Source organism: Neovison vison, chromosome 1 (genome assembly GCF_020171115.1).
Source record: "Neovison vison isolate M4711 chromosome 1, ASM_NN_V1, whole genome shotgun sequence".
Lineage (NCBI taxonomy): Eukaryota > Metazoa > Chordata > Mammalia > Carnivora > Mustelidae > Neogale > Neogale vison.
This window is the reverse complement of record NC_058091.1, coordinates 189,822,487-189,837,314: the sequence shown is the minus strand read 5'-3', so window position 1 is coordinate 189,837,314 and position 14,828 is coordinate 189,822,487. Positions and strand designations below refer to the sequence as shown.

General features: G+C 35.8%; 1 pseudogene; it reads right to left on the bottom strand.

The window, feature by feature from the left end:
- LOC122918027 overlaps positions 1-1,399 on the bottom strand; it is a 117,943-nt pseudogene extending 116,544 nt beyond the window's left edge.
- Between the last annotated feature and the right edge of the window lie 13,429 nt (positions 1,400-14,828).

Genomic DNA, 14,828 nt, shown 5'->3' with positions numbered 1-14,828 from the left:
TTTTTTTTTTTTTAACATTTGATCACTGCTTTATGAATCTGTGGCTTTGCAATACCGACGTCATCAGGAAAAGGGACAGTTCACTCAGATTCAATGGCAGGAAATAAATATCAAAGCATCATTACTGGCATCAATACAGAACCTCTACCTGACCAGATCCTTCCTTCTTATCCTACCCACTAATGCCCCACAACCCCACCCCTGGCAGCTACCACTTTACTGCTGCCTGCTGTCCCTTGCACATACGACATGTGTCATGCAGCCCACCCTAAGCCTGGCTTAGAGAACCACAAGTGAAACAGGCCAAAGTCTCTGTGCTGCACATCTGTCCCCACTCACTTTTACACCACAAACTTCTTCAAGGATCTGGTCCTTCAATAGGATTGATAAATAACTTTTTAGGGGGAAAAATAATTAAAGGAAGGGGGAGTAATTCTGATTACTAGTTATCAAACTAGTTATCTCCTTAAAGCAGAGCAGACCACAGATTTACAGTCTATCAAATGAAAGTGAAGGTGGCCTGGGAATAAAGGCAGAAGGGGCAGGAGTCCTTCGTGCCTCTGCCCAGCAGGCCTGGAGGAGTTGGTAGGTGGTCACAACACTGTGCTCAGAGGTCTAGCCAGTTGTCCCTACTCCACAGAAGCAGCTGCCAGTTTGGGGTGTTTGAGTTTAAAAATTTCCTGGCAGTATCAGAGAATCCCTGAAGGCAAACGTTTTTTGTTTTTTTTTTTTTTTAAAAAAAAGGTGGAAATGGGGAAGTAAAATGAGAGCCATTAGCCAGGAGCTTCGATATAAAAATAAAAGTAAAAATAAAAAGAGAAGGGGGGGAAAAAAAAGAGTCGCTTATATGTTCCAGAGGGTTCTGAGCACAAACTGAAAGTAGGATGAGACAATACAGGAGATGGACAGTTTGTATTGCTCTCATCCCCCATCTGGAGATTTTACTGTTTTGGGGCTCTTCAGGCTCTGACTCCAAACTGCAGTCTGAGCCTCCATTAAAGGCAGAAATAGTACTGCCCCTGGCTCTGGTGTAGAGGCTATTGTTTGAGGAGTGGTAGTTGGTCCACAGTTGGACACTTGATCTTGCCTTTCCAGTGTATGGACTTGCTGCTCCAGAAGATCATTCTGCCGCTTGAGGTCATCAATATCTTGCTGGTGTGTGTAGTTTTCCCTTTGCATATACTGGATATACTCTGTGGGTTTGTCTAGGATTTGGGCCCCTGGTGCCTGCTGTCCTTTGGAGTGAGGGAACAGAGTCCCACAAACTGTGAAAGCTGTCTTTGATGTAGTTCCCACATTTTTGTTCCAGTGAGCTATGATGAGCCTGTTTGTCAGCTGCAGATTGAAACCTTGGTTGCTCTTCATAGCTGTCCACCTCCATGTCCTTGTTGTCACTCATTTCACATGGCCCAGGGAGCAGCCACTGCAGCCATGTCAGGGAAAGGCGGGGGGGAAGAGGAGGAGGAAGTCAAGAACAGCAAGGAACCAAGACTCCCCACCCCAACACACACACACCACTCATTCCCCACTAGCTCTCTCACTACACACACATAACATGGGTGAGGACCACCTCCTCACTCTAGCGACAAATTCAATAACATTAGAGAATTGCATTCATCATCATTATCCTGATGGTTAATGTATCACCCTTGGGAAACTTAATTTTCTTTAAATATCAATCTGATCAACTCTCAGGAGACAAAAGAATAATCAGAGAACATTAACTTTAATTGTCATGCTGAGCCCTCAGGGTGGGTTCAGTGTCGGTGCCAACCATAAACCAGTTTTCTTCTGAACTTCTGTTGGTGCATAAGCACCACACCAGGTACAAGATGTATGTTCTGTCAAATTGAGAAAAGACAAGATGGCAGTGAACATAGATAAAGACTGCTGTTGAAGAAAAACTGGGCAATTTTCCTTTTTCTTCTTAATACAAAAGATAGCTGAGAGTTCACATTTATACTTCAATCCTGCTGAAAAGAGAAGGGAATCAGTCTGAATGCATGTCTATTTAAGGCTGTATGTAATGTATGTGTATTATTTATTTATTTATTTTTAAATTTTATTTTTTCTGTGTTCCAAGATTCATTGTTTATGCACCACACCCAGTGCTCCATGCAATATGTGCCCTCCTTAATACCCACCACCAGACTCACTTATCCCTCCACCCACCCCCCAAAACCCTCAGTTTCTTTCTCTGAGTCCACAGCCTCTCACAATTCCTCTCCCCTTCTGATTTACCCCAGTTTACTTTTCCTTTACTTCTCCTAATTTCCTCCATGTTATTCCTTATGCTCCACAAGTAAGTGAAACCCTAGAATAATTGACTCTCTGTGCTTGCTTGACCTATTTCACTCAGTATAATCTCCTCCAGTCCCATGCATGTTGATATAAAAGTTGGGTATTCATCCATTCTGATGGCTGCATAATATTCCATTGTATATATGGACCATATCTTCTTTATCCATTTGTCTGTAGAAGGGGATCTTGGCTCTTTCCACAGTTTGGCGATGTGGCCATTTTTTAAATAAAAACTGGAATGCTTGACTAAATACTCTCTTACGACCACCATCTCCACTCTCTCCAGAGTGGAAGTTTCCTCCAGAATGTGTTCCACTCACTTTCTTGCTCCCTGTCCCTCCCTTTCTTCCTAGTTACTTTCCCAGTCTCTGAGTTGCTCTGACCAGGATACAGCTCTTTAGGATTCCTTGCAGAGAGAGGCTATCCTATATGTATATAGGGGTAGGTCTCTATCAATCCCATTTTGTCATTTTCATACAAATGGTGCTATATTAAATTCTGTTTTCTCCTTATTTTGGCTTAATGAAAAATTTTCAAGTTTGTCCTTTGATAATGATTAATAATATTGAGAGTGAGTTACCTTGACAACATGTAGAAGAGTATTCCTTGCTTCATTGTTTTGAAATATTAAAAAATCTCATCTATTATTATAGATAGAATTGTATATCCTGCTCTACCTGGTGTTAGATTCAACAAAACTATTGATTTTTAAAAAATAAAGTAAGTTGGGAAACCACTCCATGTAACTCCCCATCAACAAAATTTTCAATATAGGTATTTGCTGTGCTTTGTAACAATAGTATTTTCATTGGTATCAGTTGCCTGCTAAAATCTAAGTGTTCAGTCATTATGGCTATACTAGCCAAGTTGTCTTATTCCCCATCCCTGCAAAATGGTCACTGTCTTCCTTGCCAAAAGACTCAATGAGTTAGATGTGTTTTCTCATTGGATAGTTGTGTGGCCAGAAGCAACTCAGTAAAATAACACAGAACAGGGATTTTCATTCATCATTACCAAAGCATGCTTTGCATAGAAATAGCTAAGGTATATTCTGATTTGCAAGCATTATATCTTGCAGAGTATATAGTTATTTTCATCCCTTTCTTGATAAAGACTGTATCTGAAGAAGTTAAATCTATATAGAGTACCAATAATCTCTTGTGGCCCCCAAATTAATATTTGCCACATAATGTTCAGGAAATTAATCTATTTCCAGGGCAAGAACACACTATTCAGTAGCATTTTCCACTACTTGGGCAATTTGAGATTGGTGTCTAGGGAAATATTAGTCAATTGCTTATAGAAGGACTACCTGTAAAACCCAAAACTTACGTATATTTATATTAAATGGTTTGTGTTTGTCAATAGGCAATTCAGAGTGCAATGGTCTTACTTAATGGAAAAATACATTCCTGACAGTGATGTAAAAAACATATGTCATACATATGAAATATGGTATTTTTGTTTGTTTGTTTATTTGCTTATTTTGTTTCTGAATGCCCAGCTTCTGATGACGAAATTTCCAAGTTGTCAAACATTGTAAGCGGGAATCAAACACTGTCTCTTTTAGTATTATAAAACTCACTTTCCCTCTAAGTTTGCTAATTGAAACTAATACCTCTCTTTGGAATAAAATTCGTGCAGCTTCCAAATTTTTATCATTCTTGGGTAAAACAGAGAATCAACCCAGAAATTAAAATTTCTACATAGTGTGTTATCACTGAAAGCTCTGAACATATTTGAAATTGAGGCTACACATTTCCCTCCTATAAAGAAAGACTGCAGATAGAGAAATGGAGTATAGTTTGCTGTTTCTCTCATCTTGTTCTGCTCTTAAGAAGAATCCTTACTAGCTCTTTCTGAAATGTGTCACAGGAAACATACTCATTCTTTGACCAAACCATAGAGGGAAAGCTGATCCGAATGCTCTGTGAAAGCAGCTAGCCAGCCTATGACAAACAGTATAGATTTTTCATGAAAAGTCAGTAATTCACTGTGTTCCCAAACTGCAGGGGACATATGTGCTCTGATTGGTTAAAACTTGAAGGGAAAAAACCCAGATTTAAAAAAAATGATAAGTTGACTTTCAACACAATGATTTCAGCACAATGAGTAAGTATAAAAATATCTACTCAGTGTTTTCGGGGATGCAGTCCAGAGCTATTTTCTTTTATGTTATCGTTCAATTATTATACTCCCCCTTTCTTTGTTGTCTATCATGATGAATAGTAAGTGGATACATATTTTTATCCATCCCCTTCTTCATTAGTTAACTTACAATATATGTAAAAGGAGAATGAGTTCTCATGAATATTCTCATAATACCACTTAGAAAGATAAATTCCATACTTTTAAAATAGGTTTGAATTTTGAAAAACTCAAGCATCCTGATTGCCAATTAAGTTACAGTAAACATCTATTAATTAGAAAACAAAAAAGACAATATTATAGCAAATTGAGATTCTATATCAACTGAAAGCTTACTCAAAACAGTTAAACTATCACAGAATAGAAATATTTCTAAATCCTATAAAAATGAGTATAACTTAGCTACAAATACTGATGATAACTGTATCAAAAAGAAAATTATAGAGCAATTTTATTTATGGTTAGTTATGTGAAAATTCTTAATGTAATAATATACAGAAACTGACAGCTTGTTAAAAATGTAGTTTTCACTAATAGGTGTTACTTTTTCCAAAAATGGAATGGTTCAATATTAGTATAATTTTAAATACTAATATTTATAAGAAAAATCACAGAACATTTCTATAGTAACTGAAATCTTAACATTTTGGATTAAAACACTGAGCAAAATATGTTTCTACAGGTACTTCTTTCACTTTATAAAATATATCAGTCCCAACCCCAAGGCCACCCTCATGCCTGATGGGGAATCATTTGAAGGCAGGTCTATTACTATGAAAAAGGAATGACAAGTGCCCACTTACTGCTATTTATTAAATAACTTATTTAGGTACTAGCTAATATAATAAAAAAAAACTTAGAAAAAATAAACTAGTTGATAAATATATCAAATTTGAAGGTGATACAATTGTATACTTGAAAAACTGAAGACAACAACAACAAAAAAACCTAATACAAATATAAAGGGACATTATAGGGCATAGATATGCAAAAACTATAAATTAGTAATTTTCATATACAACATTCTGGAAGAAATTATCCAGTTTAAAATATCAACATAGTGTTTCTAGGAATGTGCACCTGTGAAATGTGCAGGATTTACAGGAATCAAACTTTTAAACAATCATTACCAACACAAAACAAGTCTTGAAAAAAAGGAAAAAATATACTCGTGAATAGGAAGACACATTAAAATAAATATAATTAAGTTCATTCATAAATATGGTACCAATGAACATACCAAATACCAGTAAGCTATTTATTTATTTATTTTTAAGTTTTATTTATTTATTTGACAGACAAAGATCACAAGTAGGCAGAGAGAGAGGGGGAGGCAGGCTCCCTGCTGAGCAGAGAGCCCAGTTCGGGGCTCGATTCCAGGACCCTGGGATCATGACCTGAGTTTGACTCAGGTGTTTTAATACTTTTATGAGTTTGACTCATAAAATAGTTATTTTATAAGTTTGACTCATAAAATAGTTATTACTGCAGCTAGCTAATTAACATATCCATCATCTGACATGTTTCTTATTTTTGTGTGTGTGGTAAGAACAATTAAAATGTACTCTCTTAACAAATTTCAGTTATATAATAAAGTATTATTAACTATAGTTACCATTGTGTACTTTACCTCTCCAAAATTTATTCAACCTGTGTAACTAAAAGTCTGTATTCTTTGACCAACATCTTCTCATTTCTCCTACCCCTCAGCCCCTGACAATCACCATTCAACTTTCTGCTTTTATGAGTTTGACTTTTTCAGATTTTACATACAAGTAAGATCATGTAGTGTTTGACTTCGTGTGTTTGGCTCATTCCACTTGGCATAATGTCCTCTAGGTTCATTGCTGTTGTCTCAAAGGACAGGACTTCTTTCTTTCTTATGGCTGAACATATTCCATTGCATATATATGCCATTTGTTCTTTATCCATTCGTCAACGGACAATTAGGTTGATTTCATATCTTGACTACTGTGAATAGTGCTGTGATGAACATGGGAGTGCAGATACACCTTTGAGGGAATGATTTTACTTCTTTTGGATGTATACCCAGATGCGGGATTGGTGGGTCATATAGTAGTTCTATTTTTAATTTTTTGAGGAATCTCCATACTGTGTCCATAATGGCAGGGCCAATTTACATTTCTAACAGTGTACAAAGATTCCCTTACAAAGATTTTGTACAAAGATTCCCATACAAAGATTTTCCTTACCAACCCTTGTTATTTTTTATCACTTGATTCTAATAGATGTGAAGTATTATCTCATTTTTTTTATTTACATTTTCCTGATGATTAATGATGCTGAGTATTTTTTTCGTATAACTGTTGGACATTTGTATATCTTCTTTTGCAAAGTGTTTATTCAGGTCCTTTGCCTGGTTTTTAATTGGTTTGTTTGTCTGCTGGTGGGTCAAGTTCCTTTATAAACTTTGGATATTAATCCCTTGGATGATTATTTTTTGTGGGTCACCCTTTGGGAAATGGTAGCATAAGAAGTACAATACCTGAATTTAAGAGGTATTGCCTCGATTAACTTAGGCAAGTCACCTTACCTTATGTAGCCTCAGTTTCCTGATCTGTACAAAGAAGGAGAATTTCCAAGGACTTATCCAGCTTTTAATTTCCATAAATATAGTAGAGTAAAATAAATTCAGTCTTACTCTTTCTAAGTATCAGCTTTTATGACATAGAACCCACTTAATTATAGGAAATGCAGGTGATGGTGGATGGGCTCTAATTCTGGAACATCTCACCAACATTCTTTATATAAGATTCCATGGTACCAGTCAATAATGATGCCATTATTTTCCTTCTTAGCGATTGAGTGAAAATCATTTAACATTAAATCCATTTTTTTTTTGTTTTAAACAAGTATATCACTGTGTTGGGAATATATACAAAATAGTGATGATGGAAAATATGAACTTTTCAGATGCTTCTGAATTGATAAAAGTCAGTATTTTTATTCATACATAATTTGTCATAATTACATTGATCTTTTTTCTCCATTAGCTATCTTTGTCCTTTTTTTTTTTTAAATTTCATTGGATTAATGAATGAGATAGTATTGTGCATTGATGATAACTCATTGATTGCTTATCTCCTTGGGTGTATTCAACATACAGTAACAATCATTCTCCCCCATTATGAGTCTCTTTTAAAAAAAAATATTTTATTTATTTATTTGACAGACAGAGATCACAAGTAGGCAGAGAGGCAGGCAGAGAGAGAGTGGGGGAAGCAGGCTCCCTGCTGAGTAGAGAGCCCGAAGCGGGGTTCGATCCCAGGACCCTGGGATCATGACCTGAGCTGAAGGCAGAGGCCTTAACCCACTGAGCCACCCAGGCACCCCCTGCCCCATTATGAGTCTTTAAAGACCATGATTCTGGAATAATTTAATTTACATCCAGAAAGTACCACTGAGGGTATTTCATGTTAAGAGTTCTAATAAGATTGAGAGTTTAGTGTGCTGTTCACATTTGCCCCCTTTGCTACTTAAATCCAGAATTCTTCAGACCAGTGAATCAGAACAAGGAAACAAACTGAGAAGTAAACAGATGCCTGTCAGAACTGTCGTGTTGTTTTCATGAGTTTGATCTTGTTAGAAAGTTTGACAATGAAAGACTGAAATATGTTGAAAACCAGATAAATCTGACAAATCAGTGAAGTCACAAATTAAACACGGTCTTTGTTGATTATATAGCCATTGTGCAGGTTAATATATCTCTTATTAACCTTATCTATAAGTCTTAATATATCAAGACTTAGAAACACTGTTTTTACAATGATTACTTATGAGTAGTTTTTTAATACTATATATTTAGATATAGTTATTATTTTGAGCTAATGCAGGGTCATAATTAATATCTGAGGTTTGAACTTCACTGATACCTGTTTTCTTAATATCTTTTCCACCATTTATTAACCATGTGTTTGACCTTGAGGAGTCCACTTCCCAATCTGCCAGTTCTTAGTTTCTTTATCTGTGAAATATAGATGATAATTTATGGTAACTAATGTTGCCTAAATAGTTAAACGATATAATATAGTTTAAATGATTTATAATGTGCCTGGCACACATTAAGTAGTATATAAAATGTGGTTACTATTATTTTTGTATATTTAATGAAATTGTTATTGACTCAACTTCCATCCTTACAAAATTTATATAAAGGGTCTACAAGTACTCATAAATAACATGTAGCCAACATTATTTTTTCTCTCTTTACAGATGATAAAAGGTGCCAATTGCTATTGCTGGTCCATATTTTTTTTTTCCCAGTTATAAAAGCCTACTGATAAAAAGTGAGATTAAGGGGCACCTGGGTGGCTCAGTGGGTTAAGCCTTTGCCTTTGGCTCAGGTCATGATCTCAGTGTCCTGGGAACGAGCCCTGCACAGGGTTCTCTGCTCAGGAGGGAGCCTATTTCCCTTCTTTTCTCTCTGCCTGCCTCTCTGCCTACTTGTGATCTCTGTCTGTCAAATAAATAAATAAAATCCTTAGAAAAAAGTGAGATTAATTTTTTTACTATACAAGTTAAAATTAGACAATATATATCAACTTGGAAACTACTCTGAGTCCATCATTTTGGTGGATTATATTTGCTGCCATGTCAATTATAGGTGGCAGGCACCAGATGGTTCCTTAGTCATCTGACAGAATTAATGAACCTGCTCGGTGGCCTCACTTACTTCTACTGATGTTTTAGATTCCATGGAAAGAATTCAATTGAATGATATCCTTTAAAGTACCAACAACATGTTTCAAAGCAAAGGTTCCTAAACAGTGATTCATGAGTCAGTCTGCCTCTTAATCAATCATTATTTAGAGCTAAGAAAGAATCACTTTTACAGTTTAATGTCATCTTCAAGGTCATCCTTTGACATAAGAACTGTTAATAATTATGAAGGTAGCAATATAATTATTTCTAATAAAATAATAGTTAATTCTGTGTGTTTACTGTACTCCAAGAATTGTACTGATTTCCTTTATTTATTTGTTTATTTATTTATTTATTCCTCAAGGGGAAAATATATGAAATAGACATACTCTCACCTGTTAGATGGAGAAACTGAGGCTAAAAAGTGATGTGATTTCTTCAAGGTCACAGAGAAATTAACTGAACTGGGTTAGAAAAATTCATTTCTTATGAAGTCCCGTTTACTGAGCTTCCTTTGTGTGCCAAGCTTTGTATTTGGCTCTGAGAATAGAAAGCTAAATAAGAGGAAGCCCCTGACCCTCAAGGAGTAGCTTTCATGTCATCTTCAACAGAACCAGGCAGAATGAGCCAAATGAGGAATTCAAGCCAGAGCAGCATCAGTACATTTTTTGGAAGATGAAGGGTTTGCTCATGACTATAATTTGTAGTATCTAGTGGCTTGTGCGTTGAATATTTGATCAGCCTCTATTCTTAATAGCAGTAGTGTTTAGTTGTATCCCACAAATAGAACCATACCTGACTAATGATACATGGTCAGTAAAGAGTTGCTGAATGATAGAATGAGAGAATAATCTCCTCTACATTGAGCCTGTGCTAAGGAGGTTCCCGGACCCTCAGGGCCGAAACTCTTTCATCCATTGGCTAGGGTTTCAAGAGTAACCTAATGCTGTTTCTTCCATAATCGCTTTAATATGTCCTTGGCCTTTCCTCTCACAGTCATGTCTGCCTGATGATTGATCTATGGGATCCTCTGCATATTTAAAATTTTTTCTTAGCAGGTCTTTTTGACCCCATTCTCTGTGTTTTATATGAAAAACCTATTCCTTGTTTCCACAGTTATCGAGTCCCTGCTTTTTTCAAGGCTCATGGTAAACCCTGCTAAGAATGACTACATGGGTTGAGAATCTCACTGGTGTCATAATCTCTCTTTCGTTCTCCTTTTTTTTTTTTTTCCCCCAAGTAAGCTCTATGCCCAGAGTAGGGCTTGAACTCAGGATCCTGAGATCAGAAATTACGTGCACTACTGACTGAGCCAGCCAGGTGTCCCAGGGTTCTTATATTCTAATGAGAAAGAGAGATACATGCTGGGAAGGGAAAAATTCAGGCTTGTTGTGTAGGAAAATATAATAAAACAAATTGATCAGACAATCTAGAAACAGTATCCATTAGAAGATTCATTATTCAAAGCTTGCACTGTCTTTAAAAACAAAACACATTTCATAGTGCTTGTAAAAGTTAAGAACATTAAGATGGTCATGAGAAAGGTATCTATGAAGATACCTCTTCTGGGCCACTTCAGATGCCAAATACAAAAAGATCTCTATTTTTAATGTAAATTGGTAAAAATGGGGCATTGATTGTCACAGCCTTCAATTCATGAATGGGACCTGTTGATGCCAAATAATATTGCCGCTAATGATCATGATAGTGGCAAAGATAATGATGGTGATATTCTGGTTATATCCTAAATTCACTCAACAAATATTTATTGAAAATGTACTGTGTGTTAGATACAGTAATAAAGTTGACTTTTAGTCTCTTGGTCCTCACTAGCTTAATAGCCCAGCAGAGCACAAAACAACTGACGAGTAATAATTAATCTGGAGAATGAATGATAGCATCTCTAAGGAGGAAGCAGCAGATACCTGAAGCAATATTAAAAGTCAAACTGAAAACATTTCTTGTGGAAGAAATAGTGTGTATGAAGCCTTTTGACTGGAAGGAAATAGGTGAGGCTGCACAATGGAGAAAAATGACTAAGAATGCCCTTAAGTCCTAAAAACAGCAATAGCACCGAAAATAATTTATATAAATATTTTATTCATTTCTATATGGCAAGATCCCTTTTTTTTCTGATAATTTTTGTGACCTTAATAAGGATTATCAAATGGCATCACTCTGACTAATAATGTCTCACAAGTTAACACTGAAATTCAATTTTGAAAAAATTATCTTACTTTTAATGGGCTTCTGGATCTTGAGATTCTGTGACTATAATTTATTCCAATGTTATTATAATCTGAAAGAAAATAGTGATAATAATTTAGATAATGAACTCTGAACTTCAAAATATATAGGATAGATTTAAATATCTGATAAAAAGACATAATTTCTTACAGTATTTCTATATTCATTTAAGTGATGTATACCTTTTCAGGATGCTTTTCTACAAAATTAGTTTTTCTCTAGCTCTACACTCAGATTTTATATGACAAGCAACTCTATTAGACTATCAAGCTTTCAACTAGAACAGCATTGAAAAAATCTGAACAGAATGCAAAATGGAGAAAACCATCTTTGTGACAGCTAAAACATAGGGTTTTCACAAGAACATTTTTGGTATTGATTCTTGAAAGCAAAAATCATTTCCACAATGGGGAGATCCTATTGGTTATAGCACTTAACATCTTTCTTTTCTTCTCCTTGCTGGAGTCTATCAGAGTAGTTTAATAGGAGAAGAAAAGATCTCAAAAAAAAAATTAAAGAAAACTGAAATTGCTTGAACTCCTTAAACGTGTGTGTGTGTGTGTGTGTGTGTGTTTAAATGATGTTCAATGCCGTTAGAGGCTTTTTTTTTTCTCATTTAATCTCAAATCACTACATAAAGCATTTGACATTTGCGTACTGTCTTCCCCTCAAAGAGATATTTTAAGTTGTTATAAGAAAAAGGCAAGTGTGTGTGGGTATTCTAAAAACAGAGGCCTTTAAAAAATCACTAATACTGTTATAAAACTGTAGTACAATAATATGCAGTGGGAGTCAGGCTGACTTGGAGGAAATATTTTTAGAACACTGACTGGGAAGAAGAGATATTTAAATGGAGGAGAGGTGACTCTGGATAGAAAGGAGAGATTTGGGTGAATACCTATGTGCTGAGCGAAGTCAATCAGAGAAAGACAATTATCAGATGGTTACACTCATATGTAGAATACAAGAAACAGGGCATAGCACTACTGGAGAAGGAAAACTGGGAAGTTACCAGAGAGAGAGAAAACGAGGAGAGACTCTTAACTATAGGAAATAAGCAGCAAGCATTGCTATAGTGGAGGTGGGTGGGGGAACAGGGTAACAGGTGATGGGCATTAAGGAGGGCGCATGATGTGATGAGCACTGGATGTTAAATACAACCAATGAATTATCGAACAGGAAAAAAAAATGAAAGTACTCTTGTATATTTTTATGATGAACAAATGCAAAAAATAAAAAAGGAAAGATTTGGTACAGGGTAGAAAGAAGATGGTGATACCAAAGAAATAAAAATCTCTTGTTATATCAAAACTGGAGAAGATTTAGCATACCGTCTTTGGATTTTGAGAAATAACTGAAAGCATATGAAAGTTGATCACTGTAGGCCCATAGAATTCAGGAGAGGAGCTGAGGGTGCGGCGAGCATAGATACATATTCCACTTGGTGAAAAAATGGGGCTACTCTGTGTAAGGCCACAAAAGCAAGATGGCAGTGGCAGGAGGTTAGGGACATTGCACCGTGTTAAGAGAGAAAGTAGAATTACCTGGAGTGCCATTATCAACTTCAAAGTTAATATACAATTGTGTTAATTGAATTATGGCTGTTGTTTGTTATACACACACGTATGACAGATGGTACCTCTGTGGGTAAGACAGGAAGTTACAATTTATAATGACGAACACTGGAATCATCAGAGTGAAAGCCTCACTTTATGTTTTGTCCTTCCTGTAACCTATAGAAAGAAAAGCTACTTTCAGTCTCCCAGAAGGAATAGCATGTGACTTGGAGTAAAATAGATCAAGGTAAAAAATCTCACATCTACATCCTACTTCTGCAAATCATAAAACTTCTCAGTTTCCTCATTTCTACTGTAGAAATATGTATCCTCATACAAACCGGTTAATGAGGTCAAGAATAGGAAAGAGCTAAGGAGAATATCATGCATATTAAATGTCAACTGTATCTTTCTTTCCTTTTGTATTCTATTTCATTCCCACTTCCTCATTTAGAATCTCATCTCTTTACCTTTAGATTACAGCAAGTTACCATCTATTGGTTATCTCTCTGAACAATTTTGTGACTCTTCATCCCCAGCATGTACAAAATCAAATCTCATTCTCAGTTGGTTAAGCTACAATGACTTGCTTAGTGACTCAGACTACTCTGTATAGTTTGTAAAGCCTTATTTAAACTTGTTTCCCACATTCCCCCCCCCAAATTTTTTTTCCAGTTGTTAACTCACATGAATCCCAGCCATCTCTTCTCTGTTATCCACATTGTCTTTACCATCTCTCCTGTTGGCTCCCCATAATTTCACATTTTCAAAACTTTTTGAGGGTCAATTCAAGGTCTAGCTATTCATTGAAACTGTATTGTATATCTAGGCTCAAATGACTTCCTCCAACTTTGATCTCTTATTACGTTTATACCCCAAACCATAAACTAATTTTCCACATTTTAAAAATTTGGGTTAGCTTATCCTCACAAATAAATTTTAATTTCCTAGAAACATGGACTTTAATTTTTTTAATCCGTTGTAGAGCCTACCAGAATTCTGAGTGCATGATCATCAATTCAATAAATACTTACCGATGGGTTATATCTGAAGGTTTCAGACAGCTTTCTTAATTTTAAAACTGGATTGCCCTTGAAAGGCTGTTCAGCAGTACATTCTGATTAAAATAGTCTGTTCATTTACAACAAGGGGAGGTTTCCAGCTGATAGATTTTATTACCTGTTATTTAGACAACGCAAACACTGTAACAGGGAGCATCTTGTAAACAAAATTTGCCTTGACCATTGGGCATAACCAACTTTAACTGCTACTTTCAATCTCCCCTAAAGGCTCAGAGAGGAACTGAAATGTGAAGTATTTAGCAGGGAGATGGACCAAAAATCCAGTTAGAACAGAAAATGACTTGAGTTAAAAACAGAGAAACACAGAAACCATGCTAGCTATAGGAGTTATCTGTCTTACGTCCGTTCACACTTTCCATTAGGTCATATTTTTGTGCCACACATTTTATATTCTCACCCTTTTCAATATTCACATATCTAAATATAACTTGTTACAGATCTTGTCTTAAAAGAGAGGTTTAGAAATTTTAGTTTTCCATTGATTCAATCCATTTCTAGTTTTATCATTTGGATAACTCTAAGCCTGCCCACATCCTTCCTTTGTCCCACCATCTGATTTAATCATAACTTATAATGATAATAAAATAATAATTTATGGATTTAGAGTAAAGAAATTTTAAAAAGAATGACAAGAGCCAGGAGAATTCACAAAGTGGAAAGGTCTCCAAGGGTGAGCCAGACAGTCATCAGTGACTAAAGACATAAGCTGCCTTTTCCCCTCTTTTCCAAATTAGAGGAAACAGCAAAAAGAGATGGGCTGATGGAGCTATGACTGGACAAATCACAGATACTACTGTGTACATTTAAAAGGAGATATGCCAGATAGATCTTG